The following is a 7,637-nucleotide window of genomic DNA, read 5'->3' on the forward strand; positions in this document are numbered from 1 at the left end:
TTTAACGAAGAAGGCCACCAAAACTTCTGTCGAATGAACTGAAGGGTGCGATGTACGCCAGGGTGACAGGCAAGGCAGGAGGAGTGACTGGAGGACTTAGGATCTGACTGATGGAGTAACAAATAAACAGTTAGCTGGAGTGTTACCTGGAGCGGGGTAATTCTGCAGAGAATGGTTTCTGGGTTGGTGCTGGTTACTGGGGGTTCAGTCTGATGGGACAGAGCATCAGGTTTAACGTTCCTCGAGCCAGGCCTGTAGGACAGGGTGAAATTAAAACGGGTCAGGAATAAGGCTCATCGGGCTTGACGAGGGTTGAGCCTCCGGGCTGACTGAAGATACGTGAGGTTCTTATGATCTGTCCAAACAAGGAACGGCACTTCAGCCCTCTCCAGCCAATGCCTCTTCGGCCTCTGGAGACCAGAGAAATGGAGCAGAGGCTGAGGTGAGTGTGGTGAGTGGAAAAACTACCTTGCTGAAGTTATAGATGAATCTACGGTAGAAGTTAGCAAAGCCCAGAAATCTTTGAAGTTGTTTCCGGGTTTCAGGCCGGGGCCACTCAACCACTGCCCTCACCTTCACAGGGTCTGGTCTCACCTGTCCACTCTCCACCAAAAAGCCCCAAAAACTCACAGATGATACATGAAATTCACATTTCTCAGCCTTCACAAATAATTTGTTCTCCAGCAGCCTCCAGAGTACTGACCTGACATGGAGTTGATGCTCAGCCGGACTCCGGGAGAAGATGAGGATGTCATCCAGGTAAACAACAACAAAAAACGGTTAATCATATCTCGCAGGACATCATTAATGAGAGCTTGGAAGACAGTGGGGGCATTGGTGAGACCAAAAGGCATCACCAGATATTCAGAATGGCCCAGGGGAGTGTTAAAGGCCGTCTTCCACTCATCCCCCTCCCTGATTCGCACCAGGTGGTAGGCATTCCTGAGGTCGAGCTTGGTGAAAACTGTAGCTTGATGAAGGGGCGTGAGGGATGAATCCATGAGAGGGAGTATTTGTTTTTTATGATAATGTTGTTGAGACCGCGGTAATCAATGCAGGGTCGGAGGGAGCTATCCTTCTTCTTGACAAAGAAAAAACTGGCTCCCAAAGGGGAAGAGGATGGGCGGATTAAACCAGCGGTCAGGGACTCTTGAATGTACTTCTCCATGCACTCACGTTCGGGACGGGAAAGGTTGAATAGCCAGTTAGTGGGGAGAGTGGCACCGGCTAGCAGCTCAATAGCACAGTCATATGGTCTGTGAGGGGAAGAGAGACAGCCTGAGACTTACTAAAAACCTCTCCCAGGTCGTAATGCTCAGAAGGGACCAAGGAGAGATCTGGGGGTTCAAAATCTGTAGAGACAGAGAAATCAGGATGGATGACAGCTGAACGTAAACAGGTGGTGTGGCATTGAGAGCTCCAGCTGAGGATGGTGCCACTTACCCAGTCGATATGGTGATTATGGGTCTTGAGCCAGGGCTGGCCGAGGATCAAAACTACTTGAGGTGAAGGAATCAACAAAAACGGAATCTTTTCCCGATGATTTCCAGAAGTTAGTAGGGTAATGGGGATGGTCTGGCTAGACACTCGGGCAAGAGGTCTGCCATCTAAGGCATTCTCCTTGGGAGAAGGGAGACTCAGTACAGGGATACCCAGGTGAGTGGCAGTGGAAGAGTCCAAAAAACTCTTGTCAGCCCCGGAATCAATCAAAGCCTTAACAGGACAGGAATTGGTCTCCCACAGAAGTACAGCCTCCACCTGAATACGGGAATAGGAGTTTAGTGAGGAGAGTGCAGAAACTTGACTCACCAGGAGCCCTCCTACTCCTGGTGGGTCTGTCCTTTTAACCGCCTCCTGCAAACGGCGACTGAGTGACCAGGCTCCCCGCAGTAGAGACACAACCCCTCCTGGAATCTTCTTTGCTTCTTGGCAGGGCCTGGCAAACTGAATCCAGCTCAGCGGGGTCCATGGTGGCCAATTTGTTCTGTTACAGGTTGATATATATATATATATATATATATATATATATATATGCTTCTAGCTTCTATTAAAAGCTAAACTGCTATTAGTTTATCTCCATCATGCACTATGAAAAACATACCTTCCCCATAGACAGAGACAAAGAAACCATTACCCTGATCCCAGATGCATCAGTTCAGATCGGCCAGAGGAAGACAATGTCAAAATATAACATCAGCAAGATCAACCACCTCTACAACTGCTTCAAATGCAAAACAAGTTGTAGAAGCCTAAATTCATTTTTGGTTAATTTATATGTGGTAACTTAAGTTCATGTTTATAGCAGTACATTTGCATATGTGTTTGTTAACGTTTACATAATTGTTGGGGGTGTGGTTTCCGTATCAGTATTGCAGTCAGGCAACATGGAGTGGAGCCACACAATTTTTTGACCTCACTACCTCTCTCGCTCACTGACTCACTCACTCTCGTTATTATTTTTGTTTTCTTGTGGATAACTTTTGTAATGTAATTTTGATTTTTTGAAGTAAAGAGCTGAACCAAATCGAGAGAATCCTGTGGAGTTTTTTCATTTCGATGATGTGCATCAGGGGAGGACAGAAGTAGAGCGTCAAGCTATGGCTTCATTAATCAGGGACCTACACAAGGTTCCTCTAAGCTCCTGCACTCAGCTCTTAAGTATTTTTATTATCACTGTCCAGTGAAATTCTTCACATTTTGTGGCTTTCAATTTCTCAGATATGGCAAAATAAATTTGTTTGTATAACATCTTTCAACAACAAAATAAAGTGTTTTAAATAATTTTTTTATGAGACTTAAACTAAAAGCTTTATCAAGAGGAGTTGTTGAGGTTTTCAGATTAATATTTTTGGTGCTGTGGAAGCAGCATAAACTTCACCTTCACAGTGTGAGTGTGAGGCCACAAAAAATGAAATTATCCATCACTATAAATTGGCTCACTCAGTGTTTATTATGGTGCATGTGTGACACACCACCAGCCACAAGGCTCAGTAAATTATTGTTACATATTTGAAATCGGCAAATGAATTGTTTTTTTAATATTTAGACATTTTAAATTACTTTAAATAAAGCTCACAGAGGACAGGGTCAGTGTCCAGTTTAAATATTTAAATTGAAATAAACTCTCACTTCAAAGTTTGTTTTCTAAAGAATGTTTTCAGCGGAAGTGTTGGAGCTGAGTCGTTAGATGGAGGAATCTTTTCTGATTCAGCTGATGAGTAAATGTGACAGTTGTCTGTTGTCGGAGTCAAAGCTCAGTACACCGAGCCAGACTGCAGCATTGTACGATCTTGTGTGTGTGTGTGTGTGTGTGTGTGTGTGTGTGTGTGTGTGTGAAGTCATGCTGACAAATCTTCACAAGCGACGTTATTGGACGAGATTTTCACTCCAAGTGTCTTTATGTGGTTAGAAGATGACCAGAGAGATTTACCATAGGCTGAGCTGTGTGTGTCAAGTCATGCTGTTGAAGCTGATCAGTATTTTGAAATTTGTTTTGCAGAAGTTATTTGCTCATATCTCACCTGTTTTTTTTTTTTTTGTTTTTTTTTTTTAGAATTAACGCTCTAATATTAAACTACCAGCTGGAACAGTGACAGTAAAATGTTGACACTGAAACTAAAACCTGAACTGAAAAATCAAACACTGATATTAAAATACTTGTACTGATAAAAGTTGTATTGATACTGAAACAAGTTCCACAACCAAACGGATACCAACCTTGATGCACTGGCACAAAAGGGTGACCAACACTGTTCCACTGAATTTCCACTGAAATTGGATGTAATTTTAATGTAAGTTTTCTTTTACTTTTAGGTTATGGCTTTTACATGTAATTTTTATTAGCTCACACAAACACCCCCCTCCATCTGATACTGGCCCGGCCCATCTGTCAACTTTTAAAACTCACTGTGGCCCGAGCCAAAAAGTTTGCCCACCCCTGCCTTATGGGGTCAAGAAGTAAGAATAATGTAAATCAATACATTTCTGAGGTGATGTTATGTTTTGAGTCCAGGGTCTGGTAGGTACTTATGGTTTAGGTTAGAGTGAGTCTCTGTGTGAAATCATGCTGACAAATCTTATCAGTCCAAAGATGATACAGTTTCTGTAGAAATTCATTTTGCAGAAGTTATTTGCAGAAGTTTCACAAACTGTGGAAACTAAAACACAATACACACGTTTTAAGGTGAGTGTGGATCAACTGTCAGTAACAGGACAGTCAAACCAGACACCTGTGTCCAATGTGTTTGTTGTGAATTAATGCTGGAGTGTTAAACTGTAGGTAAAGACTGAGCTAAAGAGCTAATCTGTGCATGAAAACAGAGTTAACTGATTCTCAGAGAGAACCACACAGTCATGTTAAATGTGTTTGATGTGAAACTGCATGTTCACTAACAGGACGAGGACAGAGAGGACTCAGACACTGGCACTGAATTATCTGTACTGGAAAAGTTGTACTGACACTGAAACAAGAGACATGAAGAAAAAAATCTGCAGATTGACACTGGAAACATCAGAATGCAGAAAATAAAATAAAATAATTAGATCATATTTTTTGATGCCTGTGTTATTTTTCAGAGGAACCAGATGCAGTGCCATTCTTTGGTGTTGTCCATCGCCGTCCACCTGCTTCTTTTAGCATGATTTAAAAGAAGAAGAAAATTCTATTTTAATGTTAAACCAGTGTTATTATCAGTTGGAAAACAAGTAGAACACACAAATATCTCTTTGTAATACATGCAAGGACTTAGGCCTTTAATGAACTGCAGTAAAGTCATAAGCTGCATGGCTTAAGATGAAGGAACTAACCAAGATGGTGGAATCAAAAGATGGCCTCTGGCCGAATGTAAGACAGTTAGATATATCCTCAGTCCTACAACAACATAATACCTGACTATAAACAGACATAGTAAAGTCCAGTGAGTCTGAACCTAATCAGTGCAACACAGTGAGAAAAGGCTGACAGTCGTGTCCTTAGCCGTGCTATGCTAGGTAAGCTATGCTAGGTAAGCTAAGGCCCAGTGACCTTACCAAGTCTCTGGAAGGAAAAGATCGATGCTCTCTGATGTGCTGTTGTGTTCAAAGTCCAGTAAAGAGCAGTTGTGTTGGCGGTGTGTCTTCAGTGTTGCTGAGGAGATCAGTGGTTGGTCCTTTGTTCTCCCTGCAGTTAGCCACTCAGTGCAAACTCTGCTTTAGATCCTGATGTCTGTAGAATCAGACTCTGGCAGACCTCATTGGACCTGAATTACTGGGTTCAGTCCAGGGCAGAGCTCTGCTTCAGACAGGCCTCATGGTCCTTTGTGGTGGGAGATGAGAAGGAGTTGTTGTTGTTGTTGTTGTTTCTTTAGCTGAGTCTTTACCTACAGTTCAACACTGCAGCATTAATTTAGAAAATGTAAAGATGTTTATTTTGCTCTAGTTCTAACAAATTTGGCAAAACTTCTGCAAAATGAATTGCAGACCAAACTGCAGCGTCTTTCAACTGCTAAGATTTTATCAGCATGACTAAACACACACACACACACACACACACACACACACACACCCAGCTCAGCCTATGATTACTCCTTCTGTGTGGTCTGTATTAAATTTAGTTTTTTATTTTAGTTTACATCACAGATGGGAGAACAGTCTGCATCTCAGTCAGTTAGTTTGTGGTGTGAGTCTGGTGGTGACCCCTGAGAGTCGGGATTGTTTGGAGCACAGGTAAACGTACAGGTGTGTTGAGGCACTTTTCAAAGCACAATGTTTTACAATAAGTGAACAGCTCAAGTAAAATCAGGATATGTTAACCTGTAGAAGTCTGTTTTAAGATGACACTGAGACAGCCTTATTTCCTCAGGCAGGTTGATGTAGCTCAGGGGTCAGCAACCTTTTTAACCTTTTTTATGTAGTGCCAGGTAGATTTTTTCTTGTCAGTGTGCCATTCAATAGGCATAAGTAAGTGTAATTATGATGCCACATCAATATTTCCATTAGGTATGAACATTTATTGTATCTGTAAATCATGTAAATGCAAAACAACATTCTAGGAACATGGTCATCTCATCATTATGTTGAATTTTTAAAATGTCATTTACCCCACACACTCATCTTGAAGGTTTTAAGAAATAATGACACATGCATGGATAATAAACAACATTGCAGGGGGCTTTCACTGTTTAGCAATGCAATGAGAAATGTGATAGCTAGCCTCGGTCGCATTGTTTTTAGTTTGTTTTTAGAGTGCGGGCTTGTTACTCATAACTGGACACGGCACAGTTGATGGACTCATCTCTGTCTATCTTATCTTTGAAACCTTTTTCATGCTTTGTCTCAAAATGACACTTAATGGAGGTTTGACAAACAACATTTTTGAAGCACAATGTGCACACAGCACAAGCTTCAGGGCCCTAAAGGATTTGTCCACTTTAGTTTTCAGCCTGGTCTCAGGAACAGTCAGAAGTCCTCTGCCCGAGGATCTCAGGATAAATCTCAAATATAATCTGGAGCCAGACCATGAAGAGCCTTAAAAACCATCAACAAGACCTTAGATGAACAGCTGAGTTCTATTTTTAAATATAATATTATAATGAAGAGTATGGTGCAGACCTTCTCTATATGAAAACTGCCTTAAGATAACTTCTGTTGTGAGTCAGTGATATATAAATAAAATTGACTAGAATAGCCTGAAGTCATTTTAAAGTTTTTTGATTAATACATGTAAAAAGGGCTGTAGAAGAGATAAAAGCCTGTACAACCATCTCTGCATCTCTAACATTTAAGATGGATATCATTTTAGCAATATTTCTCAAGTGGTAAAAAAAGATTTCTGACGTGTTGATCATAACATAAATTGCTATCGAACAGAACTCCCAGAATATACTGGTGACAGGTAACCAGTATATTTGTTTGGTGATAGGCTGGGGCCCAATGACAAGAATTTCAGTTTCATTAGAATTGAGCTGAAGGAAATTTACAGACATCCAGCTTTTTAAGAGCCTTGTGGCATACCATACTTTATGTGGGTAAAGGACAACAGGAAGTTATGATAACACTTTATAATAAAGTACATTCTCCACCAGTAGCATAGTGGCTCTTTATTAATAATTATTACACTATTACTTATGAATAGAGAGTTAGGAAGTTGTTACACATGAATTATGATCTTTATATGCTTTGCTCAGTATGGGCCTTACAAGATGGAAGTACCAGAAGAACAGTCATTCTCCTTTAATGACATTTAATAAATGATCTATTGATCTAATGATCTATTCTTTATAACAAACACAAAACTACACGTGTTAATAATGTCTAAATAAGTCTTTGTTTGTGTCATGAAATGATGTCTGTGCTTATTTTTTAGAGGAACTTGTTTCAGTATCAATACAACTTTTATCAATACAAGTATTTTAATATCAGTGTTTCAGTGTCAACATGTCAACATTTTACTGTCACTGTTCCAGCTTGTAGTTTAATACTGGAGCATTAATTCTGAAAAAAAAAAACAGGTGAGATATGAGCAAATAACTTCCGCGGAACAAATTTCAAAATACTGATCAGCTTCATCAGCATGACTTGACACACACAGCTCAGCCTATGGTAAATCTCTCTGGTCATCTTCTAACCATATAAAGACACTTGGAGTGAAAATCTCGTCC

This window comes from Lates calcarifer, linkage group LG6 (assembly GCF_001640805.2).
Source record: "Lates calcarifer isolate ASB-BC8 linkage group LG6, TLL_Latcal_v3, whole genome shotgun sequence".
NCBI lineage: Eukaryota > Metazoa > Chordata > Actinopteri > Centropomidae > Lates > Lates calcarifer.